This window comes from Vipera ursinii (genome assembly GCF_947247035.1).
Source record: "Vipera ursinii genome assembly, chromosome: 1".
NCBI lineage: Eukaryota > Metazoa > Chordata > Lepidosauria > Squamata > Viperidae > Vipera > Vipera ursinii.
This window is the reverse complement of record NC_139512.1, coordinates 273,049,301-273,070,108: the sequence shown is the minus strand read 5'-3', so window position 1 is coordinate 273,070,108 and position 20,808 is coordinate 273,049,301. Positions and strand designations below refer to the sequence as shown.

Genomic DNA, 20,808 nt, shown 5'->3' with positions numbered 1-20,808 from the left:
TGATTTTCAACAGAGAGCAGACTAAGGAAAAGTTACACTTTTTTCTCCTATGATCAACTTCAGTTTCATCCAGCTCCATGACTTCTTTGGGTAAAGAAAAAGACATGAACAGTTCACATTACAAGCGCATTTAATGAAATCTGGTGTGGTGTTGGTTCACGATAATGGCAGTATGGCAGGCCCCAAAGAAGGTTTACAGACTCAGGAATAGGCATAGGGAAAGAATGTATTTCTTTGGAAACCTGACGCATGTGCTTTTTTGGCAAGAGTTCCTCTGAACTTCTCACCACTGTAGCAAAGAAAAGGAGTCATGTGGAATTTCATTAGCAAGAACAATAGTATGATATGGCCCTATCGACTACCAGCAAACTTAGTTTATTTTTTCTTAATACCAAAATGCAACTGAACTGTGACTGTCTGCTATTGGACCAGGAAACTATCTGTGGAACCATGCTAAAACTACTGGAGCTGAGATGAGCTAATAAAATATGGAACTGAATAGTAATTTGAGCTATTTTCCACAAAAATAACTAGTGAAGTTGTTTAGGGATTGAATTTAATTATTTTTAATTGTTTTTTTTAATTTTTGTATTGTGTTGATGTTTTAAACACCTTGTAAACCGCCCTGAGTCCTACGGGAAAAGGGCGGTATATAAATCTAATAAAAATCTAAATCTAAACCTTTAGTTTTATTCCATTTCAAAAATAAGATGTTTCAATGTACAAGTGAAAAATAAAAAAGGCCTTTCCAATCTAGATATTTGGGGCGAGGGAATTAATAGGACTGAAGAAAGAGAACTATTGGCCTGATACTGGCATATTTTTTTTAGTAATTTAGTAGTTAAATATATTTCTTGCCATGCAGAAGGAAGAGGAAAAGGAAGGAAGGAAGGAAGGAAGGAAGGAAGGAAGGAAGGAAGGAAGGAAGGAAGGAAAGAAAGAAAGAAAGGAAGGAAGGAAGAAAGAAAGAAAGAAAGAAAGAAAGAAAGAAAGAAAGAAAGAAAGAAAGAAAGAAAGAAAGAAAGAAAGAAAGAAAGAAAGAAGCATTTTAAAGGCAGAGTTCCAACTGATTGTAGCTGAACAAGGTCTGTTTTACTAAAAGGACTAGCATGGAATTCTGCACTTCATAGATCATTACTTTCATGATGAAAGACATATCAGCAGTTTTATGACAATAGGAAAGCAAGTGACTGACATGACATTCTTCACTAAATGCAATCATTAGCTTTATAAAATGATAAGGTGATGAAATTTTAAAAGCCACCCGTATTTTTCAGTCAGGCAAATCCACCTTTCTGCAAGCTGTATGATTTTGTCACACTGTTTAGAAAGCAATTGTTCATCATGAAGGCTTTTTAAATTCAGGGCTGAAGGTAGTAATTTGAGATTTGGGATTTATAGAGTATAAAAAAGGTGCATTGGACTGTCATGTTTAGAAAACATCTTAAAATGTTGTTTTTTAATTTAAGGAAATCTCAACCTTCCATAGTTCTTCCAAGGACATTTCAGCAACCTCTTCTTCAGCAAGTGAGCTGCTTGAAGCCATTACAATTGGAAAACATGACTTTTGATGCTCAGCAGGAAAAAAATAGATGCAGGATCCTCCACACTGGACTGAGATCAATTAAGGAAGGTGTTATCCTGCCTTCAAGAAACAGCTGTATTCAGTGCTTTTTTTCTAAAAAAAAAGGTGCCAGAGCTCAGAGGTGCTGTCACTGGGAGCGATGCCAGTGTTTTGCTATGGCATCGCTGCCCGTCCTTTGCAACCCTACCCCTGTGGCTCGGAGCCACATGCTGCGGGGATTCCCCTCCCCACAGCCACCGTGGGGATTCCCCTCCCTGCAGTTGCCACACCGTGGCCCATGCTGAGCCCCCACCTGGAGCTGCTCCGAACCCTGACCCAGAGCTGTGTTCCTCATGGCAGTGGTCTCTGGTGCCAAACAGCCTCTTTCCAACCACATCCAGAAAAAGTTGTAACAAAACACTGGAATTCTCAAGGCCATGTTTGGTATTTCCCAGCAATCTGTTACTGGAAGGAAAAAGCAATCCCTGCTGCGTTACTGATCCCAGAGAAGCATTTGCATGTATGCAGGTATCCTTAGTGTGCCATAGTTATGGAGGAGAAATACTGGCTGCAAAGTTGGCATTTCTGGATGTAATACAGATATTTTGGACTTATTTTTGTTTCTTTGCATGTTTGATATTTTTAAAAAGGCATATGCTACTGACTACACTTATGCACATATGTAACATCTTTTGCTAGGATACATGACCACTGCTTGTCCAGAATGTGAAAAGTGAAAGATTGTGAATAAACAAAATTTTAATGTACAGATAATACCACTAGAAATTATTTTAGCCTTTTTAATAAATGTTGTTATTGATGTTAAGCTCACCATGGAAAACTTTGTATATTGTTTTGTATATACTAGGTTAATTATTTAAAGACTGAAGTGCAACATAACTAGATTCTAAATAATCTATTTTTCAAAACACACAACAGTCCAAACAGTAAAAGTAAAGTTCAAATTAAGAATATTTCATTCTTAAGAATTGTTTAATTTAAAGTGGTTTAGTTGTAATAGATGGTTATAGATTCAAAATAGTTTTCAAGAGTGTACAAAAGATACTATTTTTTTCCTAGCATCAGCTAAATTACACATAATACATTGAGAAAATTGTTTCTCATTTCTTTCCTGTTACCTTTACTGATTTCATTGCAGAGATGTTAACATAGGAAATAGATTATTTTGTTATCTAATTTCACCTTCCAAAAGACAGAAGCAGATGAAAAATGTGAGGTTCTTTCTTGTTGGCTTTTTTGAATTAGCTGTTTTAGATTCTAAAAGTTTAGTTCCTAAAGAAGTAACCTTGTAAATAATTGTAATGTCCTCCTCTAGTGCAGGGTAGGCAACCTTGGCTCTTTTATGACTCAAGGACTTCAACTCCCAGAATTCCTGAGCCAACATGGCTCAGCTTGGAAACCTCTCTCTTTCCCCTCTGCGTGGCTGGCTCAGGATTTCTGGGAGTTGAAGTCCATGAGTCTTAAAAAAGAGCCAAGATTGCCTTCTCCTAAAGCCAATAGAGGGAGCTTTCTTCTTCTTCTTCTTCTTCTTCTTCTTCTTCTTCTTCTTCTTCTTCTTCTTCTTCTTCTTCTTCTTCTTCTTCTTCTTCTTCTTCTTCTTTTTGCAAAAAAAAGGTGCTAGAACGCCGTTCTGAGCGTTCTATGAGAAAAAAAGCCCTGGTTGTATTATATTAGCACTGCAGCAACTCCATCCATATTAACTCATAAACCAGCTTCTGGTTTTGAAGCAATGGCTCTCTAGCAAGAGTTATTTTCTAAGACATAGGACATCTCTAAGCAATTTCTGAGGATGTATGATCTATTGAAGACTCTTGATTAAACAGTAGGGATGCATTCTCTCTGTTTCTCTTTACCACAGAGCCAGCAATGAAGCTGAATTAATATGAGTCTAGATAACTTGTTTTTTGCATGACTGTCAGTAGATTCAATGCCATGACTGTCTCAATCATTTTAACCAGCTTTGAAAATTTGGAGTTTGGCCTAAAATTGTATATTCCTGAGGAATTCAGTACAATTTTTTTCTTCCAAAGAGATTTAATAATAATTATCTCCATTGGAAAAGCTGCATCCTTCAAGTAGGATTTATGTACAGTGTAGTCCTTGATCTATAAATCAGAAGTCAAATGAGCAAAGTGGGACATTCATTCCAATATGTTGTTCATGCCTTTAGGTGTCACAAACTGAAACTGATCTATATTCCAAAGATATTAGTAAACATGCCAAGAATGGCTTTAATATTAATTGTGACATCCAGATTATGCTAGATGTAAAAGATGCAATCAAAAAAGCAATATCATTGTAACAAGCCTCTAAACTTAATGGTTTAATTTCTGAAAGTTTAGGATTCCTCTTCTGTTTTTTGTAACTTTCAGGCCAATGAAGACTTCTGAAACTCAAAAACTTTCCCAGTTCCTAAGTTTGATGGTCCTAATAAAGTTACTATCCAAAAATGGATCTATTTTTAAAAAATATTTCTCTAGAACCAAGATGTCTCTTGACTTTAAAATAAGCAAAATTTAATTCACTTGTTCTAAAAATGTTTCTATTTGCAGTATATCTGGAAGATGATAATTTATATCAAACAAATTCTAACACTTCCATATTAGTCATCTAGATCAGCTGAAAGGAACCTAAATGATTAAACTTCCTTTTATTGGCTTTACAATGCGGTCACTTTAAGGAAATAATTGTGTTCAACCTGAAACAGTTACTCATTTGATTATTTGTATTGGTGGAAGTACTGTATGACTGAGCAGATAGTATAAATAGATTACTTCACTACTTTTTTTTTCAGAGTTTTTGCTTTAAGATTCCTGCTCATAAGAATCATCTGTATTTGGTGATATTATAGCTTCATACTATAAAAGATGGTTTAAACATTGAACCAATGTTTAAAATTCATTTTAGAAAACAAGGGTGTGTGTACATGTTTGAGCATATGTTTCCTGATTTGAGGGAAATCCTTATCATAAACTTATTAAAACATGCCAAAATATTTCTCTGAAATGGTTTTCTTTTAGATCTTTTCAGCTGATCTAGTAGTTACACTGAGATTTAAAACAGGAGGGAAAACCCTATGTTGCAAGCATAGTAGCAACATCCCAAAAAATAATCAATGTCAATTTCAATTTCTATTTTCTGGAAAAGCTTTTCCTTAATTACCCATCCCAAAGTCCATAGGGTAATACCACATGGCCTTTTGCCATCTGCGTTTATGTAAGAGTAGCACTGTATTTTAATAATAGGTTACCTATTACTGCTAATGATGCATTGTTATTAATACTGTCATGTAATCTGGGCTTTTAAATGAAATTTAATGATTCATCTCTTTAGCAGGGATATGAACAATACTGGCAGAATGGATCATTTCGGCTTTTACATAAATCTCCTTCAAAATAGCTTCAGTGGATTTGTAATATTTTCCAGAACCAATTGTGTCAGAAAGATTGTTCATCAATTTGGAAACCTAAATAGAGTTGAACCTTGGATAAGAATCTATATAGTAGTGTAGACCTGGAAATTAAAAAAAATGTAAAAATTGTTCGTTTATTGACAAAAAAATAAATAGCATGAATCTGTCCATAAAGCTCAGGTGAGGGAAACATAGCCTCTACCTTACCAAAAGAATCAGGTATGCAGAATGAAAAGACAAATATGTTTATGTTGTCCCAGATATCAGCACTATATAAACACATTTTCTTTTTCATTCTTTTTTTCTCCCCTTTTTCCTTCTTTTTTTAGCATATTTTTATTTCACTCACTCTGTATTATTGCTATGAGGGAAGGAAGGAAGGAAGGAAGGAAGGAAGGAAGGAAGGAAGGAAGGAAGGAAGGAAGGAAGGCATACAGAGATATTGAAAAAAATTAAAACCAGTACATAGGCTTTTATAATCCACTATTATTATATTTTGCTATACCTGAGGTTTGTATTGTTACAAGCAATGAAGATGAGTTTGCAAAATTTCAGGAAAATAAAAACAAAATATCCCACACAAATATTGTACAGTACAAGTGATGTTTAGTTTTCTCTCAGTCTATATCATCTGTGTTTATTTCTTCAGAAAACACAGTTTACAAACAGTGTAATTCATACCGTGTATCCATTAGGGAGAAAGTTAGAAGGCTCAGCATGAAATCATAGAAGGGTTGAGGAATTTGTTACGCTAGTTCATCTGAAACCTAAGGATTCAAAAACAAACGAACGCTGTTTTCTTCCTCAGCAATGTGGTTGTTCCAGTAGGCTTTCCCTGTTTCCTGCCCCTCCAAACTCCCACACCATTTTTGAATTAAAAAAGATCTTCTGAGATCATACTGTCTCTGGGGCTTGTGCAGCTAAGAAACATTTTGTGAACTGTTTCATCCTCAGCCAAGCCAAGCACCTCAGAAAACTTCACTATGCCAGTCTATCCCTCATACCCATAAACACCGAATTAGCTATTAACTTCTTAAGTAACTTAAACAGATTGATGGTTTAAAGACAGCAGTCGAAATAGTAGCGGATAATAGCTGTGGACTAACTACAGACATCAGTTGCTTGCTGTGGCGCCTTTCTTCAAAAGAATGAACATAATGATCCTTATTATCAGGCCTCAACATCATCCAAGGTTCAGGCTGCTACGTTCAGGAAATAGCATATAATATTATTCCTAATTTACTCACAGGAGTATAATTTAGAGAGTACACGAAGGGCAGCTCTTGTCTGTTTTAGACCAGAAATGTATGGATTCTGTGCTGTAATTTTCTGCCATTTAATCTGCCTTGCAAAGTCTAGTATATAAATGATGTCTACTTATGCTTCATTTTGCCTCTGTCTCTGCAGCACTTGGAAGTTGGAAGCATGACATTCTCATAAAGTAGTAAAGAAATTATTGCAGCCCTGAGTCTGCCTACATCTTATTTAGATCCTTTTTTTTAATGTTCATGAGCATTCACCATTTATCTCAGGTTAGGAGAGGCTTTTTTCAGCCTTACATTTTTAGGTGAGCCACCTCGGCTGACCTGAAGAAATATGCAGGATTGGACCCAGTGGTGGGATTCAAATATGTGAACAACCCGGTTCTCTGTGTTGATGCCGCTTTCGGAAGTCCGCTCTGGGCCTAGGCAACAAAAAATTAGCTACCAGTTCTGCCGAAGTTGTGCAAACCGGCTGAATCCCACCACTGGTTGGACCTGATTAATTCTTCGGTATGAGGCCAGCAAGAAATCCCAGAGTTGTATGCTACCCTGGTGAGACTTTAAAACTTCCTGGAATAGTCTGGCAATAATAGTCAGTGCTATAACACTCTTGTATTGTTGCCAAGAAAATCCTATAACTGAATCTGTGAAGTCACCAGGGTTGAGTTTGATTCCAAAAAGACTTTATCCTTACCATAATGACAGGGATTAGACCAGACACCCTTTTCAAGCAAAGCAGATGATTTACCATTGAGGTACACGCCCTCCCTCCATGTGAGATCTCTCTCACACCTCTGTAGGTCTTGTGGGTACAAAATTTCACAGTGGATTGTACAGTATACTTCTATTCCTGACCCTGAAATGATAAGTTTGCACAGTGATACCTTGATACTCAACTAGTTCAAAACTCATTGAATTTGGTATTCGACACATTTTGACACAAAAATGTTGTACCGGCACTCATTGTATATTTGGTACTCAACACTCTGCAAAAGGAAGGGGGGAACAGGGCAGAGGGTAGACAGGAAGTCGGCCATGCTGGGAAGGTCACTGACATAGGAAAAGGGACAGATAGGAAATCCTTCCTGGCCGAAACAAAGAGTCACATAGTATGTCACATGGTTTCTTTGGTACTCATCCTTTTTAGTACTTGTCATGCCTCCTGGAACCAATTAAGGAGGAGGTTCACGGTATTGTTGTTGCTTTTTCTGGTAGAGGTGCTGAAGACAGCCGTGAGATCTCGGTGATCAATGTTCTGTTTCTTAGAGTTGAGATCACATATAAAGAATACAAAATCCTGGTACAAAATACAAGTAGTACTTCGTTTACCATATTCATTTAGTAACTGAAATTACAGCAGCACTAAAAAAAAAGTGATTTGTAATTAGTCCTCGCATTTATGCCCATTGCAGCATACCCCACAGTCATCAAAATTCAGGCACTTGACAACCAGCAGGTATTTACCATAGTTGCAGCTTCCTGGGCTGATGTGATCACTATTTGCAATTTTCCCAGCTGGCTTCTGACAGGCAAAGTCAATTGGGGAGTGGGGGGAGTTGGATTCACTTAACAACAGCATAATTCACTTAATAACTGCAGTAATTTGCTTAACAATGGCAAACGAGATTGTAAAATTGTCTTGTTTGGCAACAAAGATTCTGGTCCCAATTGTGCTTATAAGTTGAGGATTACCTATAGAACATGCATCCAAATTTTAAATTTTGAAAATGTAAGGAATGGTCACAATTTTCCTAAGGAATGCACTGGTAAAAGTAATGCTAGCAGTTCCCAATTACTTGAACTATACGTTGTAAAGTGCACCTTACAGCAATTATGCTTGATGTAAACTATGGTTATGTCTCAGGCGATGGCAGCATCCAGCTAATCTTGCCTGAGACTGTAAATGATAGAGTTATACCTGTTTATTACTGGTTGCAAGAACACCAGGAAAGTCCAGAATTGGAAAGGAAACTGGGAAGTAAATAACAGCATTTTGAAAGAAAGCAATAGCAAACAATGTCTGTACGGGTCTCAACTTGAGATAATTTTTACTCTTTTATAGAAAATGTTTGCTATGCTAAATTACCAATTAAATAGCCGAATACGTATAGCACTACTCTAATGTTTGTTGGAACAAAAATAAGCGACTTACACTAAACAACTATTTCTCAACCTCAGCAACTTTAAGATGTGTGGACTTCAGTTTCCAGAATTCCCAAGCCAGCATTCTGATGAATTCTGGGAGTTGATGTCCACACATCTTAAAATGGCCAAAGTTGGGAAACACTATTCTAAGCAAATGGGAGAAACAAAGTACAAAGCTTAGTATTTTTAATGCCTGCAAAAGTGTCAGATGGAACAAAAAATGCCAGTCAAAAAGATAAGATACAACAATTCTTAACAGACGGGCTGGATTTGATTTGGCTACTCACAAACAATTAAAGCTTGTAATCCATGCCAATATTTCTCTCCTTAAGTACTTTCCGTATGTGTTTGCAGTGCTTTTTTTGTAAAAGAAAAAGGTGCCGGAACTCACACAAGTCACACAACCCACCTTGCCAACCCTACAAGGTTCCATCCAAAGAAGGTGCCGGAACTCCGTTCTGAGCATTCTATGAGGAAAAAAAGCCCTGTGTGTTTGACCAATTCTAGTATGAGATTATATGAGAACTGGACTAAAAAAGTGGGGGGAATCAGTGCTAAGCATTATATGCAGATCAAGCAAAGCAAATATGCCATCTAGTGGTTTTAAAATTTATCATAGTTACATTTGTGGCAACAAGCAAACACCCAAAAGGAAACTAATTTAGCATTGACTCAGGGCAGTGTTCTTAACCTTGGCAAGTTTGTTTAGACTTCAACTCCCAGAGTTCCCCAGAATGCAGGCTGGAGAATTCTTGGGGTTGAAATCCGGGTGTTTTAAAGTTGCCAAGGTTGAGAAACACTGGCCTAAGGTTTTGCATAGCATAGCTTATTTCATAAATGGCATGGGATATTATCCTGGATTGCAACTGTATATACATCATAATTGTAAAAGGAGAGATCAGTGGCCATTCATGAAACATTTGTTGGAAGTGGTATGTGTGTTAAATTCCTAGCAACTGCTTGGACACGTTCCTGCAATTTTCTTGGCAAGGTTTTTCGGAAATGGTTTGCCACTGCCTGCTTTCCAGGGCTAAGAGTGATCTGACTTTGTGCCTAAAGTAGGACTAGTTTTTACCCTGGTGCCCTATCCACTACACCAAACTGGCTCTCATCTTGTCAGATGACAATATATCTGCTAATCAAATCAGAAATATAAGGGCATCTATGTTATCGCCCTTCAACAGATTTTTGAATGGTTTATTAATCTTTTCCATCCACACAGACACAAATGTTAAAGATGATGGGACACCCTGGTCCCATCATCTGACCACTTTAACAAAAGAATATGTCTTACCCTGGCCTGAATCCTTCTGGCAAGTCTGCACCTTCCTGGCTTACCCCTGAAAAAAGGATTAGTGAAAAACCTTTCCAAGCAGAATCCGTAGCTTTCCCACTTGAACTTGAGAAAAAATAAACACAGTAACTTAATTACATACCCACATCTCATATCTCAACAGAGCCAAGGAGTATAGATGGGTAAGCTTCTGATCCATCTAGCCCCGGGGTCTTCAAACTTGACCCTTTTATGACTTGTGGACTTCAACTCCCAGAATTCCTCAGCTGGCATCGCTGGCTGAGGAATTCTGGGAGTTGAAGTCCACAAGTCACAAAAGGGCCAAGTTTGAAGACTCCTGATCTAGCCCATCAATCTGTTCTCACAATAGCCAACCAACTGCACAAGGAAGCTCACCGGATGATGAACTTTGGAGGCAACTATACTCTCATCAAGGCCATCAGCCATTGACCCACAGCATTTCCATGAATTGGTCTATCCCTTTTTGAAAGCAGTCAACTTGATAATCAATACCACATCTCAAGGTAGTAAATTCCAAAATTTAATTAAAAGTGGTGTAAAAAAAAGAACCTTTTGTCTGTCCTGATTCTTCTAGAATTCGATTTCATTGGGCAACTTCTGGCTCAAGTGGATTTTACAATTACATGTAGGAAAGAATAGTTATAAGAATGCAGTGAGATTTTCTACTCCTCTGCTTAATAAATTTCATTCTTCTTGACTAAACTGGATTAGTCAATTAGGCTGTAATCCCTTGGCCCTGTAAGTTATTTGGATTTCCCACTACAAAGTCTAGGACCCTACTGGGCTCCACCCTTAGCAGAACAATTATTAAAAAATAATTCATTTTTTATCAATACTGCTGGCTATTCCCCAGATCAGTAATTCCAACATCAGGGAGTGCATGGGGTAGAAACTAGTAATCCAAAAGATATGGTGGCTGAACCATACTTCCCCACATGCTTCATCACGCTGTTGGGGATTGCTGGAAATTGTTTTGCAGCAGCTTTTCAGGGGCTCCAGATTCCTCAGTGCAGGGCAGAGAGTAGAAGGATTTAGAGATGTAAGTCAGAATGCATGCTAGGGAGGGCTGAGCACTGAAAATGCTATGTGAATTAAACTGGTTCCAAACTAGAAGAATAATCAGCTACAGAAGTGGTGTGGGCTGGTGGGAGGGAGGGAGGGAGGGAGGGAGGGAAGGAGGGAGGGAGGGAGGGAGGGAGGAAGGAAGGAAGGAAGGAAGGAAGGAAGGAAGGAAGGAAGGAAGGAAGGAAGGAAGGAAGGAAGGAAGGAATCCAATAAAATCATAGGACACAAATCTCAAAACCCACTAGCTCATCAACCTGTTCGTGAGGCTTCAATTGTTCATTAGTCCCCAAATATTTATTATTTGAAAATAATTTAATAAATACTACTGTAACTAATAGCACTACAATTCATAATAGTAAAAGCAAGAACAACAACAATAATAATAAACCCCTTGGATAGTTTCATTGACCCTTGGTGGTTGATATTCATCATTTTGGAGATTCTGACATAGGATCTCTCTGCCCATTACTGCTATTTCAATTCTTAGACTGAAATAGGCATTCAAAAGGGGGGAAAAACCCGTCTCATAATATCATTGTGAATGGTAGATGTGTTTCTGGTTTACATGTTTGATCTTAGGGAAGGAAAGGCTTTCATTACTATAGCTTCAGTAGCCCATCTTGTACTACCATCTGGTTTTATTATAAAATTATGTTGGACTTACTGCTGCTTGAGGTTTTTTTTAAAGAATAATAAAAGCTCAGTTTTGCCTTAGAGCAGCATTTCTGCATTTTCCCTAGTTCAGCAGGCAAGAGAGGATTACTGTGATTGAGCAGTGTGGCTCCCGAGGAGCTTTTCTGTCAAGTCTGCTTATAGAAATCACAGAATAATTGCTTTTTCTCCAAAGATTATACGGAGCTTATACTTACAGCCTTAAAAAATGGTTCTGTATTATTCCCAACATATTGGGCATATTCATACACTAGTCGCTTCCCTTCCCACATAGGATTAATGCTTACAGACCCTTCAACCCCAAACTGTGCTGTTGCTTGGGAATTATGAGGGTTGAAGGAAAGTTGTTACAGTGGATAAATTAACAAGTGGATATGAATTGTTTTCCCATCCCACTCTCTTTAGGGAAGTAAACACACTAGAAGCAATCAGTTGTGTTAATTGTGCATTTATAATCTCTGGCCTTTATTTAATGCACTGACATTCAGACACTGTTCGTATGATGTGATATTTTAATCAAACTGAAGGAATAGCCTTTGTCTTTTTCCATTATACTTAAAATAATAATTCTGTAAGATAGTGTACTGTTGGATGGGGTTTCTAACATCTAACTAACTAATACCTTCAAGGACTTTTTGAGATAGTCATTGTACAGGTAAAGACTAGACAGGGACTGTTTGAGAGGGAGAACAACCTTCTGGAACTAAACAAAATGGCTTTTTACCAAAGAGACAAATTAAAAATAATCTAAGAGTGATAACAGATGTATTAGAATATTATGAGCTACATCAAGGGAAACAAATGGCACTAATTCACATCTACCCCACCCAAGATGGCGGACGTGCTCGGCTGAGCTCCACGAGCACCAGCTGTTAGGCGTCCCTTGGGAGCCCCTCATGAGCCTTTGGGCTTTTTGAGTATGGGGATTGAGGGGTTGGGGAATTAGGCAGCGAGACAACTAGGAGGTCGACGAAGCTGGCAATGACTTACTCCATCTGCTGAGCTGCCCGTCTGCTGGCCCTGCTGTTTTTCGGCTGCTTCCTGTTGTCCGCTGGCTGTTCTCTCTGCTGCCGCCTTTTCGGACCATTTACGGCTGCTTGGGGCCGCCCGCTGGCCCTGCTGTTTGTCGCCTGCTTCTTGCTGTCTCCCGGCGGTCTTTTCCTGCGGCCGCCTTTCCGGACCATTTGCGGCTGCTTGGGCCGACGCCGGCTGTCTTCTTTCTTGTCAGCTGTTTCTCCCCGGTTTGTCTGCGGCTGCTCGGGGCTGACGCCGGCGTTTTTTTCCTGCACCTTGGGCCGTTTTGGGCCGCCTAGGCGCTCCCGGACTGGCCCCGGTTGTTGGGGTGGACGCCGGTGAATCTGCTCGGGCGGCGGCGATTTCGGGCGATGACGAAGGCGGTAATGGCGGCAATGATGGTGATGGCGGCAATGGCGGCAATGGCGTGGGCGGCGTCCCCGGCGCTGGTTGTGGTGGTGTCTGGGCCGCGCCTGGCGCCGACGGCGGCCCGCGCTCGGCGGCAGCGGCGGCAATACGTGTTCGGCGGCGACGGCAAAGATGGTATGTTCTGGCCGTCTTTAGCGGCCCAACAGCTGATGAGACATTTCTGGGGCCTGCTTTTGGACTGCTTACGGCTGCACCGGCGTTTCTTGGACTGTGTGCCTGTTTGCCGGCGGCTGGCTTCGCGCTTTTTCGGCTTTTGGCCCTCTCGCCGGCGGTGGGATTTCCACGTTGCCCTACCTCGCCTTGGGCTGCTCTTTAGCGGCAATGTCGCCCTCGGGCCGTTTCGACGGTGGAAAGGGCGACTGTTAGTCATCTTGGCGGCGACGGCGTCTTCAGTCCATTCAGTGGCGGAGAAGATGACCGCGGATCATCATAATGGTACTAGGATGACGTGGTTCTCGCACCGCCTTTGGACTGCTTTTGCAGCGATGTTCGTGATTTGGACCATCTTCTCTATCCTGGCCTGCTTGCCCTTTTTGCCTCGGACATATGGACATACATACTTATCATCTTGTCTGCCTACCTTCCCCCTCTCCCCTTGGATTTTGGGACATAACTGGGTATCGGCCACGGTGGGAGAGTGGCTTGACTTTTTCCATCTGCGACCCCATGGAGGTGGGAGCTCTATGGGGTTGCCTACCCAGAGGATATCTGGCCCACCTCCAGGAACAGAGTTGCAACCCGTCGTGAGAGGGCGGGGGGTGGCCTGTCTCTGGGGGCACCCAACTGAGTGGCAGTGAAGTTGGGTGGGGACCAAGATATCTGTCTTTATGCTTCGATCCTCCCACTAATGGGATGCCTTTCCTGGACTTGCTAGACTTATGCGGAAATATACTAGCACGGATTTGTATGCCCTCAGGGGAGCCCCCCTCTCCTGGGTGCGACCCGCCTCTTTAAACACTTTCAACCTCGATGACGGGCCCGAGTTTTGGGACCCTGAGAGATGGCTGGGCAGGGGCAGGGGCCGTCAATATAAAGTTAATAGAAGGCCTTTGATTATTTTTTTATCTAGATTTTTTATAGGGTTAGGGAGTGGGGTGGGTGATAAGGGTTGTCTGGCCTTGGGGGGTGGCCAATCAACCATGGTTCAGGCCGGACTTGGGTCTGACCGCGCGGCGGGAGAACGGGGTGTCGCTGTCTCCAGAGCTCACGAGCGGGTCGTGGGATTACCAATTCCCACGACGGGGAATGGCAGCAGGTGGATAGACAGGGGGCCGTATCGCTACCGGGAGGGCCATCTCCGCTACTTGCAAGCGGTGAGGCGCTCCGACCCTCTGCTTCTTCCCCGAGGTTCCAGGAGTGAGGATGTGCAGCCTCCTGAGCTCCGGCTGGTGTATCTGAATGCCAGGTCCGTGGTTAACAAAGCTCCCCTCGTTAGGGATTTAGTTGAGGGTGAGCATGCGGACCTGGCCTGCATCACGGAGACCTGGTTGGGCCCAGAGGGTGGGGTCCCTTTGGTTGACCTCTGCCCACCAGGCTTCCGGGTGCTGCACCGGCCAAGAGCTCAAGGTAGGGGTGGGGGAGTGGCGGTTATTATTAGGGAGACCTTATGTCCGCGGGAGACCACCGTTTCTCAGATAGTCGGGTGTGAGTCTCTCTTTGTGAGATTTGGTTCTGGGGCGCAGTTGGGTTTGCTGCTGACGTACATTTCGCCTAGTCGTACAGCGGCAGCCCTGCCCGAGCTGTTCGATCTCCTCTCAGGGTTGGTGGTTGAGTTTCCCAAACTTATAGTTTTGGGAGACTTCAATCTACCATCCCTGGGAGGCTCATCTGAGCTAGCTCGGGAGTTCATGGCTTCCATGACGGCCATGGACCTGACGCAAGTAATTTCTGAACCAACTCATGAGGGAGGCCACACTCTTGACCTGATTTTTTTATCTAGACGGTGGTTGGATGATCTTGGTGGGGGCTCTCCATTTATTATGCCCCTGTCATGGACCGATCATCATCTCCTGCAGATGGTCTTCTGTTTTGCCACCCCCCGCCGTGGGGATACGGAACCAATTAGATGGTACCGCCCCAGACGCTTAATGGATCCTGATAGATTCCAAGCGGCGCTGGGGTCCCCACCTGCCTCCATTGCTCACAGCTCGGCGGATGCCTTAGTGGAAACCTGGGAAAGGGCAGCCACTGAGGCACTTGACCGGGTTGTACCCTTGCGGCCCCTGACCCGGCGCAGATCCCAGCGAGCTCCATCGTTCTCCGCGGAGCTCCGGGAGATGAAGCGTCGGAAACGGGGCCTAGAGAGCTGTTGGATGTCGAGCCGATCCGAACCCGACCGGTTGCGGTTAAGAACCTATATTAGGTCTTATCTCGCAGCGATGAGGGTGGCGAGGTGTAATTACTTCTCTACCCTCATTGCGTCCGCAGATAATCGCCCGGCCGCCCTGTTTAGGGTGACTCGCTCACTTCTTAATCAGGAGGTGAGGGAGGATCCCTTGCAGGGTCGTGCCGAGGAATTTAGTCAACATCTGTCGGATAAAATCGCTCGGATTTGGACCGGTTTGGACTCCAGCTGGGCAGAGTCAGGCGATCAGGACACGGGCGGTCTTGTCAATGTTATCTGGGAAGAGTTTGATTCTGTGACCCCTGATGAAGTGGACAGGATTATGGGGAGGCTGAGCTCCTCCACATGTTTGTTGGATCCGTGCCCTTCCTGGCTGGTTTATGCAGCTAGGGAGAGGACACGAGGCTGGCTCCAGGCGGTTATATCTGCTTCTTTGAGTGAGGGTTATTTCCCCACCGTCTTGAAGGAGGCGGTGGTGAGACCTCTCCTCAAGAAGCCTGCCTTGGACCCAGCTGTATTGAACAACTTTCGTCCAGTCTCCAACCTTCGCTTTCTTGCGAAGGTTGTTGAGAGTGTGGTGGCGCATCAGCTCCCTCTGGTCCTGGATGAAGCGGATTATCTGGACCCCTACCAATCGGGTTTCAGGCCCGGGTACAGCACGGAGACGGCATTGGTCGCTCTGGTGAATGATCTCTGGAGGGCTCGGGACAGGGGATATTCCTCTGTCCTAGTCCTATTAGACCTCTCGGCGGTTTTCGATACCATCGACCATGGTATCTTGCTGCGGCGTCTCAGGGGATTGGGAGTGGGAGGCACAGTTCTTCGGTGGTTCTCCTCCTATCTCCTGGGACGTTCGCAGTCGGTGTTGGCAGGGGGGCAGAGATCGGCCCCTAGGTCTCTCGTTTGTGGAGTTCCTCAGGGGTCGGTTCTCTCGCCTCTCCTGTTCAACATCTACATGAAACCGCTGGGTGAGATCATTCGTGGTTTTGGAGTTGGGTATCATCAATATGCCGATGATACCCAACTTTTCTTTTCGACCCCAAACCACCCCAGTGATGCCCTCGCTGTGATGTCCCGTTGCCTGGAGGCGGTTCGGGTCTGGATGGGGAGGAACAGACTTCAGCTCAACCCTGACAAGACTGAGTGGCTGTGCATTCCGGCATCCCGGGACATTCAAAATGTTCCATCTCTTTCTATGGGGGGTGAGCTCTTACCCCCCGTGGATAGGGCTCGCAACTTGGGAGTCCTCCTAGATTCACGGCTTACCCTAGAAGATCATGTAGTGGCCGTGACTAGGGGGGCTTTTGCCCAGGTTCGCCTGGTGCGCCAGTTGCGGCCCTATCTGGACCGTGATGCCCTGTGCACGGTCACTCATGCGATCGTGACCTCTCGCCTTGACTACTGTAATGCTCTCTACATGGGGCTTCCCTTGAAGACCACTCAGAGGCTCCAACTGGTACAGAATGCGGCCGTGAGAGTTGTCTTGGGAGTTTCCTGGTACTCCCATGTTACACCTTTGCTCCGCGAGCTGCATTGGTTACCAGTTGTCTTCCGGGTGAGGTTCAAGGTCTTGGTTATGATCTTTAAGTCCCTACATGGCATGGGTCCGGGATACCTCGGGGACCACCTGCTGCCGGCTTCAACTCCCCTCCGCCCTGTGCGTTCCCACAGAGAGGGCCTCCTCAGGGTGCCTCCGGTCAGGGAATGCCGACTGGCGGCCCCCAGGGGGAGAGCCTTCTCTGTGGGTGCCCCGGCTTTGTGGAACCAACTGCCGGTGGAGCTCCGGACGGCATCGGACCTCCGAACTTTCCGTCGTGGTCTGAAGACCCATTTGTTTGAATTGGCCGGTCTGGCCTGATGGGGGAGCTGGGTTTTAAATTGTCATTTTAGATTGCATTATTGTTTTTTTAATTGGGCACTGATTTAATCTTTGTTTTAACTTTTGTATAGTACTGTATTTTTATTTATATGCCCTGTGAACCGCCCTGAGTCCCCAGGGAGAAGGGCGGTATATAAATTAAATAAAACGTAAAACGTAAACGTAATATTCTTAGATGCTCAAAAGGCATTTGATAATCTTTCATGGCAATTTATGATTCACCAATTACAAATAATGGACTTTGTACAGAATTTTATAAATATGGTAAAAACAATATATAACAAACAAACAGCCAAAGTAATTGTGAATGGAGATTGTACTGAGAGCTTTGAAATAAGAAAAGGCACAAGGCAAGGATGCCCATTATCCCCTCTGTTATTCATTTTCACTTTGGAAGTTTTAAAGATAAGATACAGAAATTAAAGGGTTGGGGATAAAGGGTGAAACATATAAATTACAAGCATTTGCTGATGATTTAGTATTTATTTTGGAAAAAGCCCTGGAGATGATTCTCAAATTATGGGGAAAGATAGAACAGTATGGAGAAATAGCAGGATTAAAAATAAATAAAGAAAAAACTAAGATAATAGTTAAGAATCTCACGGATAAGCAAAAAAGCCGATTGTCAGAATCAATAGAGGTACAGATATATTTATCAGCCAAATGCTCAACAATAAAAGAAGACAATTATATAAAGCTATTGAAACAAATAAAGCTAGATTTGGAAAAGTGGAAGAACCTACAATTGTCACTATTAGGAAGAATTGCTACAGTTAAAATGAATATATTGCCTAAGATCTTATTTTTATTTCAAACAATTCCGATAAAACTTGAGAAAAGATTCTTCCAAGAGTTAAATTCATTAATTTTGAAGTTTGTTTGGCAAGGAAAGAAAGCTAGAATAAAGATGAAAATGTTGCAAGATGCTAAGGAAAATGGAGGTTTTGGACTACCCGAGTGGGCTTTGTATTATCAAGCATCTGTATTAACATGGGTGAAAGAATGGATAACTCTTAGGAATAAAAGGTTGTTATATTTGGAGGGACATGACTTACAACTGGGGTGGCACGCTTTTTGGTGGTACGGGAAAAACAAAATTCATAACTATTTCCAAAATCACTATATTAGAAATGCTTTGATAACAGTATGGGAAAAAATCAAAACTAAAATATATTTAAAAATTCCAGGGCGGCTATCAACGACGGAATCTTTTTCACATCCAAATTTTGTAGATTTTGAAAAAATTTGGGCATATAGAGATATTTTAAATACTGATGGGACATTAAAATCGAAACAAGAGCTGGAAAATCAGGGCATCAACATGTCATGGTGGGTAGAGTTACAAATACAAAATAGATATGAAAAGATGTGAAACTGTATGGGTTTTATAAAAAAAACTGTATTTGATAAGATATTGTTAACCTCTGATGAGAAACCTATTAAGAAAATGTATAACTTTTTGTTAATTTTAGAGATGGAAAGTGAACAAACTAAAGAAACAATGACAAGGTGGGCGAAATACTTTGGTTATAATATAGAACTAGAAAAATGGCAAAAATTATGCGAGAGAAATTATAAACTGACAATGTCAACTGCGTATAAAGAAAATTTATATAAAATGTTTTATAGATGACACCTGCCACCAGCAAGATTAGCAAAAATGTTTAAAAATATGTCAGATAGATGTTGGAAATGTAAACATAATTCAGGCATGTACTATCATATCTGGTGGACATGTGATAAAGCAAAGACTTATTGGGAAAAAATACATACTTGGTTAGAGAAAATATTGGGAGAACATGTAGTATTTAATCTTGAATTTTTTCTATTAGGTATAATACCAGAAAAGATTAATAAGCAAAGTTTATATTTGGTTCTACATATTACAACATCAGCAAGAATAATCTTTGCACAATACTGGAAAAATGAAAGAATACCACCAGAGGAAGAAGTAATTAAAAAAATACTGGAATGCACTGAGATGAACAGACTAACTATGAGATTGAAAGATAAAGAAGAAACAGAATACTACTAAAGCTGGAAATTATTCTACAAATGGCTAGAGGAGAGAACCAAAGAGTACGCTTTGATTATGTATTAGCATTTTTGAACCCAGACTGCACGCTGGTTGAAAAATTAACATCTGTATGTAAAGAAAAAAGAATTAATAAAAAGCATATATGTGTGTGTGTGTGTGTGTGTGTGTGTGTGTGTGTGTGTGTGTGTGTGAAATTTTTTTTTTTGGCTTGCTAACAAAGAATAAAGGGAGACCGATATGATCATTTCAAACTTATTTGTTCTCATCAGTCAGCCAAAAAAGAAAAAAATAGCAAAAAAAAATTAGCAAGCCAAAAAAAAATTTTACACAAAGATGAGCTGCCACTGCTGTGGCTACTGCCTGTAGATGGCCTTGGGCTAGGCTGAAACAGGAAATAAGATTTGTCCCGTGTCTGGGACTAAGCAAGTGTATTCTGAATGCTTAACAAACATTTATATATATATTTATATATATATACACACACATATTGCTCAAAAAAATAAAGAGAACAGAAAATAAGACATCCTACTATTAAATACAGTACATTGTGTTGTTTAAGTGTTCCCTTTATTTTTTTGAGCAGTGTGTGTGTGTGTGTGTGTGTGTGTGTGTGTGTGTGTGTATATATATATATATATATATATATATATATATATATATATATATATATATGCAAATTATTCAAATTGCTAATAAAGAATTTGGGAGGCTAAGATGATCATTTCGAACTCATTTTATGTTCTCATCAGTTAGTCATACCCTTTATCTGAGATTCGAACCCGGGCTGATTGTATATCAGGCAGTGTTTTAACCTCCTGAGCCACGGGGTTCTTTCTCTCTTATATTAGCTGGAAGGCAAGGCAAATGTATGTTTAAGTATTTGTCAAGGCTTTTTTGAATGGACCTTGCTAATTAACTCTTTCATTCCTGTTTTGGCCCGGCTCAGGGCTTATTGACTAGTTCCTGTGGATAAGCCCTGAGCCGGGCCAAAACAGGAATGAAAGAGTTAATTAGCAAGGTCCATTCAAAAAAGCCTTGACAAATACTTAAACATATATATATATACGTTTACACAGTAAAGTAGGCATGGAAGTGGCATAGGATTAATGGAATTAGGTATTGCTGAGAGAATTATTATACTGCTTGCCAGCTTCTTAAATAGGTTTCCATCTTCATCAAAGTTAAAGCAAAATGTCCATACATTCATCTATCATGATGGCCACCCAAGAGTCTTGTGATACACTATCTGCCCTTACTATTTCTACCTAAAATATAAAATGTTTATTGTTTATTATTTCCAGCTTAATGTATTGTTCTGACACAGTGTACAGGAACTTCAAAAGCTGGATAGATTTAACAGAAGACTGTCAAAGCTGGACGGCAACAGATCAGTCAAAAACTGGCATAGCTGCTAAGAGGGTGTGATGGAATCCAGAAAAGCTCCAGTTCAGTGTAATGGTAAGAAAGGGCAGGCTGAAATTCACATTCCCTCTTGGCTGTGATACATCATCTCAATCCCTCAAGAGTTTAAAGAAATCAAATGAGTGCAGAGAGAGTGATGGACACTTGCTTAAGACCTTGAAAAGAAGTATAGGGTTCTAATATAGAAATATTGATAAGCTGAGTCAGGTGTTTTTTTTCATAATAA

The 20,808-nt window shown here is 41.4% G+C and overlaps 1 long non-coding RNA gene across 1 annotated transcript in view; it reads left to right on the top strand.

Annotated features, from left to right (window-relative positions):
* LOC310631954 overlaps positions 1 to 20,808 on the top strand; it is a 177,230-nt gene that overhangs the window by 94,458 nt on the left and 61,964 nt on the right. The gene's annotated exons all lie outside the window — the stretch shown is intronic.